The sequence below is a fragment of the Opisthocomus hoazin genome, chromosome 1, assembly GCF_030867145.1.
Source record: "Opisthocomus hoazin isolate bOpiHoa1 chromosome 1, bOpiHoa1.hap1, whole genome shotgun sequence".
NCBI lineage: Eukaryota > Metazoa > Chordata > Aves > Opisthocomiformes > Opisthocomidae > Opisthocomus > Opisthocomus hoazin.
The window spans coordinates 127,989,637-128,006,401 of record NC_134414.1 but is presented as its reverse complement, the minus strand read 5'-3'; the positions used below and the strand labels follow the sequence as shown (position 1 = coordinate 128,006,401).

At 40.4% G+C, this 16,765-nt stretch overlaps 1 protein-coding gene across 1 annotated transcript in view; it reads right to left on the bottom strand.

The window, feature by feature from the left end:
• The window catches only part of GUCA1C (guanylate cyclase activator 1C), a 39,362-nt gene that overhangs the window by 10,721 nt on the left and 11,876 nt on the right, over positions 1-16,765 (bottom strand). The window lies entirely within an intron of this gene.

Here is a 16,765-nt window from a genome sequence, read left to right as displayed (position 1 = left end):
ACCTTAACATAGAAATCTCCTGTGGTGTTTAAAAAAGATGTGCTCAACTGGAAGCACTGTAGGAAGGGGTGTTAGCACAGACAGCTTTGTTCTCCACTGAAATTGAGGGCAGTAGTGATGTGGGAAAATCTGTTCTGAGACATTATTATTGACATTTTTTGAGAAGAAGAGAAACAGTTTTCTTGTAGATGTCCATATGTGAAAAAGAGAGTCTGGGATATCTGGTTTGGTACTAATGAGATGCCTACAGTGGAGTTCCTTATGTTTATATAGGTACTGAAGAACTAGGGATGATTTCCAGTGCAGCAGAGCTGTTCCAGGTATTACTTATCTCAGAGTTTGTGTAGTAAGTGTTGTACATGGCAACCAATAACCTGGCATGAACCCCAGGTACTGTGGTTTATCCGTATTAACATTGGGTCTCTCTGACTAGTATATTTTGCATGGGACAGAAAAGCTTCAAGTCGTAAATTAGCTTCTAAATAGTGAGGATTGGGGGATATTAATAGGGAAACAGCATTTGAGATTGATTTAATTCCCTATTTTCTGCTTCCTTCTCTGAAGCTACTGATGGAAACCTGTCAAGGACAGGCCTCCATGTCCGGTAGTCTAAGCCACTATGACAGTTCCTTTGTTTCTGTAAAAATGTGGTGAGGATGGAAGAAACAGTTGCTGATTTTGGAGAGTATTTGCTCTAACTGTTTCTCATGTGCTTAAAAAAATAATTAACAGCTGGTAAATTTAATCTTGTGATCTTTACGTTGGTCAGAATCCAGTCGCTTGGAAAACCTGGGAAAGACTGTTATCACTTTCAGATGGCCTGTGGTTGAGAAGAGAAGGTTGGATGACTATTCAGTAGGTTTCACATGTTACTTATTTTTATTGTCATATATCAACACACGTCTTGCCAGCTGAGATTTTCCGGTCAGCAGACATTAGTCTGTCCTTGAGACTGTACTAGACCAAAGGAAAAGAAGTGCTGTAGAGGTGCAGTGTGACTCATTGCCATACTTGTAGTGCCTACACAAGGCTTTTCAGCAAAGTGGCACCTGAGAGGTAAATTCAGTGTTTCATATGCACTGGATTCAATGTACATGCAGAAACGGTGCATGCATAACTGGTGCAGACTGATGACTGCTTCACAGACTCTCTGCGCAGGTTCTGCTGTGGTTGCTGGATTTACTGTAATTGCAATCACAGCAAACTCAGCAAAAGCAAAGGCACCATTCAGCCACTGTTTGGGATTAAATGAAATTTGGCAGTAACTGCATGTGGTTTTCAAACAAGATTAGGACCAGTATTAAAAGCAGATGCTTCACCAAAAAATGACACATTGTGTACCACAAACTTTATGCTTATTTTTGGCACACCAGCTTGAATTTCAGTTTTGGAGGTATTATTTCAAGAAGCATCTCATCAAGTATATTACTGGAGGGTGAGGTTTGTTTTGCTGATTACATTTCCATCATCTGATTTGACAGATCTGTTAAGAATGTGGTTAAATGCATTTCACATTGCTGCAAGTTTATTGCATTTCATACTACTTCTTGAAACTACAGATTAATTTTAAGCTTACTGGATGTCTATGACCAGATTAATTTTCTTCTTTCTGCTTTACATTTGGATTTTGGAAAGTAGTATTTTGTTTGCTTTCTTCTTATGTCTTTGTGTCACTGTTGTTGGTCTGACAAAATATCAGAAGTCTGGACAACGTAATAATCAGCTTAATATGTTTGGGTATGTAATTCTGATCTGGTGGATCATTTGGCCTGTCCCAAGCAGGAGAGGGCTGAAGTCCAAGGTCAGAAAACGTCTACCTCTGAAAAACACCTCAGGGAAATTGTAGTTGCCAGAAAAGCCCCAGACACATTCTCTAGACATGCAAAGACCATTGGCAACATGGTAACCTTGGTAGCCAGCGCACCAGAAACAGAAATACTGAGAAGGCAGACATGTTTATCTACATGATGTGGAACCAGAAGCATTGCAGAAAAGCATTGATGAGAAATGTACTGTTTTTCCTCTACACCAAAACCCATGCATTGTAGGTAGAAAGGAGGGGCGGTGACGTCCTGCTCCCTTCCCTGCCCAAAAGTGGAGAGCCAGCTGGGGTAAGGTCATAGCGTACCTCCTCTGGATATGGTGTAAAATAGGGAGGCAGGAATCTCCTAATGCGGTTCTGAGGAGTGGGCCAGAGAGATACCAAAAAGTGGGTTCAGAACTTCTTTTATGTTCCCCAAAGTCTTCTGGACTTTGCGCTCAGTATAGTAGACGTAATAGAAATACATACTTTTTTTTTAGTCTCTTAATGGCTTGACCAGATGAACTAAAAACTTAAGGATGCATTGTTGTTGTGCATGTGTTTGTGCCCTTCGATGATGTGTTTTTGTAGTTTGTTTTACTTTCACTGATGAGTGATTTTTTAAGCTGCGTGGAACAGTTTCATGCACAAAACAAGACAAAAGAAGGTTCCAAAACTGGAAGAAGAAATTACCATAGATAACAATCTGATCCTCACGGCCCTGAGTGCACGATCAGCCCTGACTGCCCCTGCCCAGGTCCCAGGCCCCATTTCAGTTGTTCATTAGTTACTGGATCTCCTGAGGAGAACGCAATTTGATTTTATCCTTTCATGAGATGTTTTGCTTCAGAATGTCAGCCTATGTGCAGTTTCTGGAGACTACTTGCTTATGTTTGGTGAGGACGGGGTTGTGCGTCCTGTGAGGGCAAAGCCAGGCAGTGAAGGACCACAGGGTTACACAACAGCAATTAATACCCCAGCCTGGAGCTGTAGGAGGGCATTATCCTTCTGTTCCCAAAACAGCATTGCTAATCTTCACAGGTCCTTAAAAAACTCCCACGGCTTCAAGCTATTTGAATACAGATTAAAAATAATTGACTTGTCAGCTGTGGATACACAGCTGACCTCAAACGGCACGGTAATTCACGGTTCTGCCGGCACGATCTGAACGCGGCGTTTTGACTTCCTAGCCCTTACCTGAACGTGAGTTCCTAACCGTGTCGATGTGGTGCTACTGTGACAGCGAGCCACCCACCTCCCACAGCACACCACGGCAGAGCATGTGGAAAGAGCAGATTTCTGTCCCCGCAGAACCCTATGATAATTGAACTCATTGTCTTACTTGGAGTACTGAGGACTCTGCTAAGAGTCTATACACAATAAGCAGTGTCTTGTTTTTGGATTTGCTCCTGAAAAATCTCTAAACTCAGCCTGACACCAGGAGAATAGCTCAACAGGCTTTATAAAGATGAACAAGTGTGCAAATGTAGACGGTCTAGGCATTTCAAACCAAGGGACATTAAGCCACCTTTCCTCCCCAGACCCTGTCTTTCAGAATACTACTTAAACCTCATAGGGCAGAGGGAGGAGGCACAGGTCAAACAGCAGATTACAACAGCTCAGAATAACTGTGAAATTTATAGCTAATCCTGTGTGCTTCTCTCTTTCTCCATAGACCCCATTTCAAATATAGCGCTGCTTTCTCCACCCGCAGAAACCTTAAGGAGGATTAATTTCACTCCATTTCATCTTCCCCCACTTCCTTGCTTTCTTTTTGCTTCTGAAGACTTTCAGCTGCTCCTCAAATGTTGCATATGCATTAATGAAGAAATACAGAGCTACTTGTGACTCTATTACTTTGGCATATCCCTAAGGTCTGATACTGCAGTTTGAGGCTTGGAGAGCCTCTTCCTAAGAAGTAAACAAAGCTGGCGTTTGTCACAGGGCGAGGGGGGAGACTCTTGGCAAGGAAAGGCTATTAGATAAGGATGAAGAATGAATCAGGGGATTAGGAGCTGCAGATCATTAAGTGGTTTTGTGATGGTTGCATACCCACTGTTATATAAAGAGATAAGGCTATAGTGACCAAGCTGTTATACAAGGTTCTGCTTTAACCAGATGATGAGGACCTGCGAGATCTGGGGACTTGGAAAATAGCTGACAGTACTTTGTCAGAAGAAAGCAGTTACCAATTTATAGTCATTACAGGAGTTTGAGGCCAAGTTAGTTAAAACAGATCATCCAATTTCTGCTCCATTTTTTCTGCAACTATTATTTCCAAAGTGTGGTTCACTAACATTGTCACCAACAAATGTGTGAATCATGATTGCAGAATTTTCGGTGCTTCAAAGCAACACTTAAACCATAAAGAGGAAAATGAAGAAAATGTAGACCTGGAGTAGCCCCTAATCACTCTGTTAATAATTAATAAGGAAATAAATAGAAAAAAAAGTTGCACTTTAAGGAAAATACTTAAAAAGTCTTTACATATAGGAAGTAGATTCCTGAATTGTTTCTCATTAAAGTTACTTTTCCCTTTAGCTACATAATAATTTAACAAGCAGTATTTAAAAGTAATTACAATTAATTGTACACAGTTAATCTTCATTGCCTATTCACATAATGTGACAAAATTACAGTGTTAGCTGGTAATGGTAGCAATATGCTCCAAGTGCTTTTTAAGCTCAGTGAAAGCTGCAGAGTACCTGATAATTTGTTTACACGTAAAAGAAATTTTCAAAGAAACCCTGCATATGATGTTAGAAAACTGTAATCTCTTCAGTTTGATGAGTAATATTGGTCACTGAGTAACTGCAGAGGAGACAACTCTAAACCCTTTCTTTTGTTTTAAAAACAATTAGGGACTGTAGGAACTCAGGTAGCACAACTCAATGGGAGAATGTGTAGACAATGAAGATTTTTAAATAAAATTTAACTTCATAATTCTTTCATATTCCTCCCCTTCTATACTGACTCACATTGAGTTTTGCTATGTTTTTTTCTGCAGGACACTCAGTAAGAATGTCTGTGATACAAATTTAATCCGCATTAAAAAAAAAATAAAGAAAAAACATTAAGCCAAAGAATCACTTGACCAGATCTCTAAGTGCTTAATTTTTATTGTCAGTATTTTTTGCCACTGATTTCTCTGTATCCAATGCAGTGATTCAGTTTCTCTAGGTCTCTTGTGCAACGTAGTTGGCATCACAGCTTCATATGAGACCTATGGGCTGGGCTGTCTCAGCCTGTGGATCTCAGGTGCTGGCTCCTAGTGTGGAAGGGGACTCCTGACAGCCAGCTGCCAGCGCGTTGGTGGATGTAGCACATCTGGCCTTGCGTCATACATGAACTTTGATCCGGACATGCTCAACAGTGTGACAGGCCTACTGCCCAAGTGCAGCCAATCCCTATGGCAAACGCAGCGAGCCTGGACATGCTGTGCACAGATGGCAAGGAAGAGGCTGTTCAGGGAGGCGGAGACGCTCCACGGTGCGCACTGAGTACCCCTGCCCCATCGCAGAGCTTGATGCAATCCAGCTAAGCAGCAAGACTGCGATGCAAGGAAAATTCAACTGGAATATTGCTTAATAGCAGTAGCCCACATGAATATTTTGAAATTTTGTTTTTAAAGAGAAAATTTCGTGGACATTCAGATTACCCTTTGTGAAATGTGAAAAAAAACCACTGAATTCTGCAGCGCTGTAACAGAAATCTGAGGCAGACCTCACTTTAATATCCCACAGAAAGAGTCAGCCTCCCAAGCTTGATGGTGGGATGCCACTACTGGGGAATTACCTCTGGTCTAAAACTTTTAGATCATAACTCGTACCATCAAATTCTATAGTCAAGAATTCAACTGTACTGACATTAAGCAAGTGATGATTTTAATGGTAGTGTTAACGTAGGCTTTTAGCTGATAATGACACATTATTATAGCATGCATTAGTACAATCACGGCAGTATGTCTTGTGCCAAACCACTAGAAAACAAAACCAAGATTATGAAATTGCACCAGTAATTGTGGGAAGTCCTTACAAAGTAATAGATTCATTTTTGGAATCAATATATAAAATTTGATGTAAAAAAATTCTGGAGGTAGTCAAGAAATAGAACAAAGACGTTCTTTAAGACAGTCTACAAATAAATAGAATAGTGTTTCATGGAACAAGGTGAAATACTTGTAGAACATCGTTTCTATTCCATAGATTTTTTTACAAGGATACAATACCTTTCAGAGGTATTTAAGTGTGCTGACAAAAATGATATAACTACACTGCCTTGAACACAGCAAAGCATAATTTAACCTTCTCTTTATTTACAGTAATCAGGCTAGTTACTTTACATTTGAGATAATTTCATGCAACATTACTTCAAACTAAGGAGAAGCAAATTGTTTGGATTTGTTGTTTTTGTTGCTTTTATTGGTTTATGGGAATGGGAAAGGGATTTGTACATGTACATGTCAGCTCCAGGAAGCCTGAATATTTCAGGAAGTAAGAGCTGTAGATTTTTGTTACTTCTGACAGAATAATTCTTTCTGGCCTAGAGATATCTTGATTCTTATTTTCTTCTAGCCCTTGGTTTAGAAGCTGATTAAGATTTTGACACACAGGCTTTTATCACTGAGTTTACAATGTGATAGCAGTGACTGTAATGAAAATAAGTTTTCTAAGTATTTCTTGTTGTGGAGACTAATTAGAGGTGATCGTGCATGAAAATTGTTCAAAACCAGAACAAGCAAGAGTTAGACTTCTCTGAGCAAAGTGGTAGTGCTATCCACATGTGCTGGACCAACTCAAGAAGCATGGAGAAGGAACAGCATAAAACATAGTATGTCTGGCTAACCACAATACCAGCTTATATGGCTCTTGGCCCCATACTGTAGTTATAATGCAGATGTTGCTGCTGCAGCCTTACTGCCCTGGTTAAACTGGCTAGTTAGAGGAGGCTAAGAAAAGTGTACTTGTCCAGGGAGTCTTTCAGCCTGACGACATCCCTAAAATTTTGTGTGCTGCTGAATTTACGTTTGCATAACTATTTGAAGACTTAGGATACAAAAGAGGAAAGTTGTTCAGGAAAGTTTGGGAAATATTTCTATAATTATCATCCTCTCTCACCCTGCTTTGGATAACTATTAACTATTGCACCCAGTTCTACTGTGTCAACTTCGGTAATGCCTGCGAACAGGTAAGGGAGCAGCAAACAGTCTAGGCAGTTGCTTAGGCGGCCTGACAATTCCTATCACAGCAGCTGTTCCTGGTCCTGAGGACACATCAGAGTAAGACAATCTGAGAAAGGGAGACCAGCTGAAGATCAAATTTTCCAGCAAATGAGGGCTAGCAAAGATGCCCTGAGCCATTATAATTAATATCACAAGAGATGGAATCACTTAATATTTAGGTTCCATGTATTGCTCATTAGCAGTCATTTTATTTCATCTTTTAAGACCTCTTCATGCCTTCAATAAGAGTGTGGAAGGCAGCTATCACGCAGTACTAGGTAACCGTTGCATAGTTGGGCCACGTCAATCTTTAATAAAATGAAGTCTTCAGTAGAATCTCTAGCAACTGTCTCATATTGATGAAAATGATATTCCTCTGTCTCTCACTATTCTTAAGAAGGGGGGGAAAGTGGAGGGAGAAAACAACTGAAAGTCAAATGAAGAATGAGTTACATTAATCATCAAAACATCTCTGAAAAATATTGCATCTTTCTGTGAACATTTGCACACTTTTCTTAGAATGTGGGGTGCAACCATTGCTTTCATAGAGAATTTCATGGCCAAATGATTCTCATTTTCTTCTACTACAATACCTGAGAAGATATATTTGGCTAATCCCATTCATGTCCCTATAACTAGAGAGGATAACATTTATTTATAGCCAGAACACAGAATCAGATCATGAGAAGTCTACCTGAAATTCAGAACTATAAAGACACAGCAGGACAGTGGAGAAGGAGCTAGGATGAGGATAAAAGGCGTGGTGGTCTGCCTCCCAACACTTGTCAGCATTGTGTAAAGTATGAGTGAAGGGGCGAGTGGGGGTGGAAAAATGTAACTTGAGATTTACTAGTCATTTCAACACACAGGAAAGTTTTATTGAAGTAAATTTCAACACACAACAAAGTTCTATTGAAGTAACACATTTTTGCATTTCTTATTATCTGTTCTACATCAAACAGTCTGGTTTAACTTTCTTCTTTAGATTTTAAAATGGATTCGTTTTAAAATATTTTTTATAGTTCTTATCTGCATAATGATGTCAGATGAACTCTATCACAGAACTACTTTAAATTTTAAATGAAACAGCACTAACTAGAAAGGTGACTAAAGATTAACATTAGTTGGTGGCTCCTTATCTAATTTCTTAAATTCTTTGCTGTGGAGTGTCCATTTTTCTGCATCTATCAACTTTATCTCTGCATAAGAAGTGTATCAGAAAATACTTTTTGCTTTTGAGGACTATACAATGCATTATAAAATGTTAAACAGAAAATCCTTGAACTTGCATAATTTTCCTTCAGTCCCATGTACCTGTTAATCTTCTTTACCCTTCACAGTATATCCTACCTTTTAAAATCTGATTTTCTTACGAAGCAACAGACACTTATTCCTGTAGCTAGTTTCAATTAATGCCAAAATAAGCAATAAGAGAACTAGAATAGCAGCACCCCATTTTCAGTACATTGCTTCACATATTAAAGAGCTATGCAAATTTTGTCCTTCACAGGTCATAAGAACCCAGTCAATCAATCAATCAGTTCTTACAGTATTCAATTTTTATTTTTAGTGGTGGAAAAAACTACCTGCAAGCCAGTGGAAGTGGATGACAATGATCTGGATTTCGGATTTAAAAAAAGATTTTTTAGAATAAGTGTTAAATAGTAGCAGTGCTGACTATAGAATGTTTCTTTTATTTAAGAGCAACTAACACTTCCAATATATTATGGATACAGCAGACATTATTTTCCTGGATATGCTCTCTCCTTTAACATTGGTGTAACCTCATTTTGAGGAATATGATCTCTCTGAAATACGATACATATTTTCACAGAAAACTAAATATGCATCAGTATACTTGGCAACTATTGAGGTATTTTAGATAAACATAACTGCTTTCTCTCTCAAATTCATGAGTAGGCTGCATGAACTAGGACTGCATGACAGTTATGCGTGGACTGAGATGCAGAAGGAATAAAAAAAGCATGAAGAATTCAGCTTACTTCTATGTGGTTGCAGCTTTTTGATTTTTGCATTACAAATATCTTAAGAGTGAAGAAGACTGAGACTATTTTTCCCTAAAGTGACCCAATAAAGGGATTCTTTTAAAAAATGAACTCAGTTACACTACATTTAATAAAAACATTTTTGAAGGTTTTCATTGGAGAGCTGTGGCAAATGATAAACCCACCATTTATTATACTGCCAAAGCCATTGTATATAATGCTTAAAAGTATTAATGTATGAGTCATGAATAAAACGTTTGCTCAGATGCTAGCTCCTGCACTCCTCATGATAATCTCAAGGAAAGTTAACATTGCAATTACAGTTCTGAACATTCAGCATCTTTATTTTTCACTGGAGGTAAGAATAATGAAGAACAACTTTCAAACTACATTAGCCTATTTATTTATTTGTTTGTTTATTTAATAATTAGCAAAGCATCCCACAGAGTTCAGGGAAAGGATGAAAAGTCTTGACATAGAACCATTGTTTTTAAGAAACATGGAAAAATTAAAGATATCTTCATACTTGGTCTATAAGGTCATGGAATTATAAAACAGCTGGTGGTCTGCACAAGAGCCACACCAGAAATGGTTAGTATTTATTTCAGTATGTTCCTGAGAAGAAAGCTTTTAGGACATAGCCTATGTCATTAATAGAAGCTGGCACTGACTGGAAACAGCTTTTATACGTTCAAATGTATAAAACACTCTGTTGAGCCAGAGGCGTGAATACCTGTGTAGTCCTATGCTCTGCCACATACAAACATGCAAGATAACCAAGTCCAAACAAGAAGCCATACAGCCACAGCAGCATTGGCTCTTTGGCATGATAAGTTAGCGCAATCAATGTTCTGAGCTTACATGGTCTGCCTGTTGCCAAGACCACAGGTAACCACAGTATCTACATGACATTGAGTTGGACTGTGAAGGTGTTCCCCTCCCTGTCAGATGTCCGCTGACCATAGTCATTTCCATGTACGGGGAGCTGAACTAGTCTATTATCTCCAAGCTAAAGAAATGCAGGGAAAGATAAGATTTGGCTTACAACTCAATTCCTGATGGTATTTGTAGGGCTGACTTGAGTGAAACAATCTTCGGCTAGGCTTTCACCCTGTCACAAGTTGCAAAAAAACCTACCAGGCTGCCATAATTCCTTTTAAACTTGTTTCCAGTTAATGGGCAAGTTGTTTATTTAAAATGGAATTCCTAAGTAGGAGAAGGATGTCTGTAACAGACTTCAGCTGGAAGCAACAAGGCCAACAAGGAGGTGAAATGCAATTCATAACTGTAATTACGCTCCTCCTCTCTCCCACCCCGCCAAGACCCACTGGCATCGTATGAGGTTAATATTTTACAGCTTACCTGCTAGAGGTTTTAAGACAGGCATACATGAAACACAGAGGAGAAAGTTTATGCACCTTTTAAGAGTGTTTTATTGTCTTATTCTATGGTAGAATACTTCCAAGCATGGATGACCCCAACTGAACTCAAGGAGCATTAGGCTGCTATAATTGGAATTATAGATTAATCTCAGGCCTAACACTTTAGCATAGCTTTCTGAGCACATTCCTATTTGTGAGAAAACAGAAGCCTACACGAGAAAAATTTATTTTATGATGAGAGTAGAAGACCTTGTTAAATTACTGAAGTTTTCCAGAATGAGTTTCTTTAGATTTAGATCAACTGTAAACAAGTCCTCATGCTATGTGCTTTTATATTTAAGCTTCAGCAATGAGTTCATAATAATTTTAAACTGTAAAAACCTCAGTATTAATTAAACCATGGTATTGTCTGGCCACAAAAAGTTAGCTAAGGAAAAATTCAGATCGTATACCTATAAAAGTCATCTGGGGAAAGCATGGGAGATGGCTCAAGTTTGCTAGCTGTCTAGCTAAACAGCACTTCTATATAAAGGGTACTATTAAGAGAAAGGAAATTATTTCCATGAAGTACACTTCACCACTCAGTGGGATAATGGCCCCTTTATTAGAAAGCAACAACCAGACAAGAATAAATTAGCAAAGGAGATACAATTTTGATCTACAAACCTGAGAATTTGCTATACTACTGAAGGAAACTGATTGTAAGCAAAAATTCGAATGGCTAGATTATTTCTGAATTCTCGTGTTATGTAAGCAACCACTTGCATCCATTAACTTCTGTGACTTGGAGATGAAAGATTATCATGTGTTTAATATCGCACAGTGCCTAAATGTACTACATAATGTCATAGAAGGATAATGACCCCTTATTTGTACAATCGCAGCTGCTATTTCAGAGCCCACAGTGTGATACTCCCAGTCAGCCATCCATTGACCACTCTTCACACATCTGTACTTAACTAAAAGCACTTTTCAGGATCAAAGCCTACATTTCTGCCTGGGGAGGAGAAAAAGCTGTAGAAAGGTTATAGGACAAAAAGTGAGTGTATGGAATAAGGAGATTCTCTTATTTTACCTCATTGATAACATGCAACATTCCTTTCTCCTGCCCTGAGAGGCTGGTCTGTTGCCACTTCATTCCCAGCTTAACCACAAAAAAAGCATCATAGCCATATACTGGAAAAATATTTGATTGATGCATTTTATTTCTAAAATGGTGGTTATTAGTTTTGGTAACAAAGGAAAAAATATAATTAACCTTAGGAAAACAGAGTGCTGTTAAAAATGTTAGAAAAAGAAACAAAAGTTACATGGTAACAGAAATTCAATCATTATACTTCATAGAGATTAAAATACAAAAAATCTGTAAAGCTCTGTAAAAAGTTTCCGTGGGCTCCAGATGTAAATCTTACATCTTAAATTGTTCCTTTCCAATTTTATTCTGAATTAAAACCTCTGCTGGTCTCAGATACACCAAATTTAGTTATGTTTGCTGACAGCTTTCACTAGCAAGGTTGATCCTCTCAATACCTAACATACCTTTACAAATGCTCACAGGCTAGTGATCAACATAGATTTCTGAGCTTCGGTACATTCCAGCTTGATTCCCAGCTGCTCTATAGTTTAACATCCATTCCTTTGCTTAATTTTTCTGGCTTTTTTCCCCTTCATTTTTCTTTTAGCTTGGAAGCTAATCTACAGGTTGGGATCTCCTTGCTGTAGCCACAGCTGAACTGCACATTACACAGAGAGCTGACATTTTCAGCAAACCTAGGTGTGAAACACCTAGACAAAAAAAAGATATCTATGGGAACTGGAAGAGGTGCTACACTAAGACCCTCGGAGAGGTGTTCAGGGATCACAATTTCTGTCAATGGCCATGCACATGAGAGTCTGGAAAAGATCTGAGCTGTGAAGTCTTGCAAATGTGTAGGTTTTCTGTACTTGAGTGGCCCAGTCCCTGTTTGGCAGACGGCAAGATGCTGGTGCTGGACACATATGGCCTTCCTTGGTGGAGGGACTGCTGTTCCAACCCACCAGTTTGCTGTAATCAAGCAGGCCACCCCTTGCTGGTCTGGCATCTGTGACCCCGAGCATTGCAAAACAGAGACTTGGGAGAAGACAGTAGGAGGAAATGCTTTCTGTTGTATTGACTATACAGCCATAACCTGCTGTCCCCAAAGGATGTGTTCCTGAAAGGTGTGATAGCAATATGATGGCTGAAGAAGCAGTTTTTCTGTGAGACTGAATTCCTGGCCATTACCCTGTTTTTCCATCTTTTAGCCTTGATTGATCTTGGTTCATCCGAGGAAGATGGGGATGAAGATAACGACAAGGTAAAGTTCAGAAAGATGCAGCAAGAAAGTTCCTGGTAAAAGAAGTTCAGTCACACAGATGAAGCAGCTGAGCTCTTTCAGGAATGGTGATCCTGAAAGCCATGCTGAAAAAATGGCATGTTCTCCAGCAAACAATCCTGGTGCAGCTCATCCTGCCTCTGTGTCCTCCACACTATAAATATTGTCCCTCTATGCTTAAAACACATGTATTAAGTCCCTCCAAGCATCTGCCCTCTACTTCTTATAGGAAAAGTTGCTTTGCTATCTAGCAACTTTACTGCTTCATATATGAGAGTCATGACAGCCTGCAGAGCAGGGTGACACAACTCTGAAACACCAGAAAGAGAAGCAACAATTAGCAGAGGGTTCCCATTTTGGTTTAAGTGTGTTTGGCCACTGCCACAGCAACTAAATGTGAGCAAACGCTCTTTCTAAAACCAGCTTTTATTCCACTCACATCACTTTTACGTTAATCCAGAATCTGAAGGTCTCACAAATCTGAAGGTTTCACAAATCCGCAGAGACTGTGCTGGCAGGCAGTGCCCTGGGACACTTCAGCATTGCAGTGAATGGAGGGCTCAAGGTGGCCAGCTCCAGCACCTTACGAGCATGAGGCAGTGCTCAGGACAGAACTAGAAAACAGCCCGCACTTGTCTGCCACTCTGTCAGTTGTTAGATTCTCTGATGTCTTTTGCCCTCTCCCTCCACAACCACATGGTCTAAGGTTCTCTACACCTAATGAGAGGTACTACACACAACTATCAGATGACCATGGCTTTGGCCTTGTCTGTACACCTAAGGAAAATATATATTGTCTGTCTGGGAGCCAGCTATATTACGGAGAGCGGATTGCAACCACAAGCAGTTATTGCACTGGCAGGGAGCATGAATTACCCTGGAAAAGCTGCTTCACCTCTTCATTCGATAGTCTGTTCAGTCTTATATTTGGGCACTGTGTGTGATCTCCTCATCTGAGTTACATTTTCCTCTCTGCCACAGGTTCAATACGGTGCTTTGGACAAATCTGTTTATCTATGCTGCACTTCATCGGTTAAGTGCAGACCATATTTTCGTCTCTGTCTAATATTGCTGTAAAAACTTAGTAACTTTGCATTTGAGCATACCAATATTTTCATATGCTAACATACAAGTGCAGGAAAAGCAAAGGAAAGAAGAATAACCAGTGAACTGCAAATTACATCTCATTTTCAGAATAGTTTCTTGACATTTTTTAAGTACCCCTGGGAAATACTAACATGAATCCTACTGAAAACCTTCAAAGCACAGTCCCATATCTTCACTTCTAGTGCATCATAATGGCAGCCCTGTCACAGCAGCAGTTTTGTGAGCAAAGCACAAAGCAGAGCCTGCAGGCAACAACTCGCAAATAAAGCAATAGTATGAGATTAAAGAAGTAAAGAAAAGAAGGTTTACCTGGTTCAGATCAAAGATATCAAACACCCGTTTAATGTATAGATCTCCCTCTGGATCCAGCCCTTGCAGACCCAGGAGTTTCTTGAATTCGTGCAGACTAAGTTGCCCAGATGGGCATTCTCTCATAAATTTGCTGTAATAATGATGCATCTCTGGGGCAGAGCCATCACCTGGTAATGATTCTTTGGCGCCCATGTTACTATACAGAAAGTGTCTCTTTTTTTTATATTCACATTTGCGTTTCTCAGGTTCAGAGTCTTGCTGATGACTGCAACTCAGACAAATACTGCATTTAAATGGCCACGGTAAACCTCTTACAGCGTACGTTTCTATTTTTATTTAGTGACTATCTGTACTCATGTGAGATTACCTTTGATGCCCAATTCTAAACCAGATGGAATTTCAGAATGGGGTTAAAGTAGAAGTAAAGAAAGCTGTGCTCAAGTTATATTTCATGAAAATCCAAACTCTCCCACTGACTACAAATGTGTATATTAGCAAAAGAAAAATGAGGAGATCCTCAAAGTAGTTGACTTCGAGTTATACGCAAACCAGTATCAACATGTAAAAGTGTAATCCTGGATTGACTGTAAGGAATAGCTACAATTTATGCTGTAAATAAGGATGGTAAATGTTGAGAGTACAAACAGACATGCCCATTATTACCTTCTCTCTATTGTAGGTGGATTAAGCCTTTCTAAAGACAGAGCCCTTAGGACTCCTCCTTGAGGCAGTTCTTATTATGAATATGCTGTGAGGTATCTTGTATTTGTGTGAAATTGCACTGTATTTGCCCCCTCTCAGCACGGGTCCCCAGATAAAACGTACAATTTTGGTCACCAGCTCATGACAGAACCTGAGTGGAAGAGGAATCTTTTACAGTCACTCCTTTAACAAGAATCACTGTGGTCTGAGAAGTGAATTAATTACAATTTTCCTTGATGTTGGTCAGTGCTCTAGTGCTGCTTTTTATTTTACAGCTTTCAGGAGCTGAATTCCTTCTTCTTCTCTAAGGCCAGGGAGGGGGTTAGGTATCAATAATACTTCTGTACTGATTAACTGCTATACAAGGAGATGAGTGGCTCAGGAGCATTACTATAGCACAGACAAGTTTGGAGCTATAAATATCAGTGTAAAACTGTAGGATGTTAGAGATGCAGAAACAAGACACTCCCACTCACTTATCCTTTTCATTTATAATCACATGGTGGACTTAAAGAGCACAGTCCTGTGAGGTGCCGAGTGCCTCATGAAAAATGGCAACCTCTTTCCAGCCCAACTGAAGCCAGAAAGCAATCAATATCTTATAGGATCAGGTCAATTTTTTGAAAAGGATAGTGCACCCTCAGCAAGTTTGCCGATGACACCAAGCTGTGTGGTGTGATTGACACGCTGGAGGCAAAGGATGCCATGCAGAGGGACCTTGACAGTCTGGAGAGGTGGGCCTGTGTGAACCGCATAAAGTTCAGCAAGGCCAAGTGTAAGGTCCTGCACCTGGGTCAGGGCAATCCCAAACACAAGTACAGGCTGGGCGGAGAGTGGCTCAAGAGCAGCCCTGAGAAGAAGGACTTGGAGGTACTGGTGGATGAGAAGCTCAACATGAGCCAGCAATGTGCGCTTGTAGCCCAGAAAGCCAGCCGTATGCTGGGCTACATCAAGAGAAGCACGGCCAGCAGGGCGAGGGAGGTGATTCTGCCCCTTTACTCCGCTCTCGTGAGACCCCACCTGGAGTACTGCGTCCAGCTCTGGAGCCCCCAACAGAAGAAGGACATGGATGTGTTGGAGTGGGTCCAGAGGAAGGCCATGAAGATGATCAGAGGGCTGGAGCGTCTCTCCTACGAGGACAGGCTAAGAGAGCTGGGGCTGTTCAGCCTGGAGAAGAGAAGGCTCCAGGGTGACCTTGTAGCAGCCTTCCAGTACCTGAAGGGGGCCTACAGGCAGGATGGAGAGGGACTTTTCACAAGGGTGTGTAGTGATAGGGCAAGAGGGAAGGGCTGTAAACTAAAAGAGGGCAGATTTAGGTTAGAAATTAGGAGGAAATTCTTCACCCTGAGGGTGGTGAAACACTGGAACAGGTTGCCCAGAGAAGCTGTGGCTGCCCCCTCCCTTTAAGTGTTCAAGGCCAGGTTGGATGGAGCTCTGAGCAACCTGGTCTAGTGGAAGATGTCCCTGCTCATGGCGGGGGGGTTGGAACCAGATGATCTTTAAGGTCCCTTCCAACCCTTACCATTCTATGATTCTATACTCTTAACGGGCTAATCTACAGCTCTCTTTGCAAGGACATCATTGAGTTTAATACCATACACTTAAAAATGTGGCATTTGAGTAGGAAAGCTTGAACACTCCTCAAGTGCCCATGAACTTTTGAAGGCTGAGGGGACACCTTATCACTCTATACAGCTACCTGAAAGGAGGTTGTAGTGAGGCAGGTGTTGGTCTCTTCTCCCAGGTAACTAGTGATAGGACGAGAGGCAATGGTCTCAAGTTGCATCATGGGAGGTTTAGGTTGGATATTAGGAAAAATTTCTTTACTGAAAGAATGGTCAGGCACTGGAACAGGCTGCCCAGGGAGGTGGTGGAGTCCC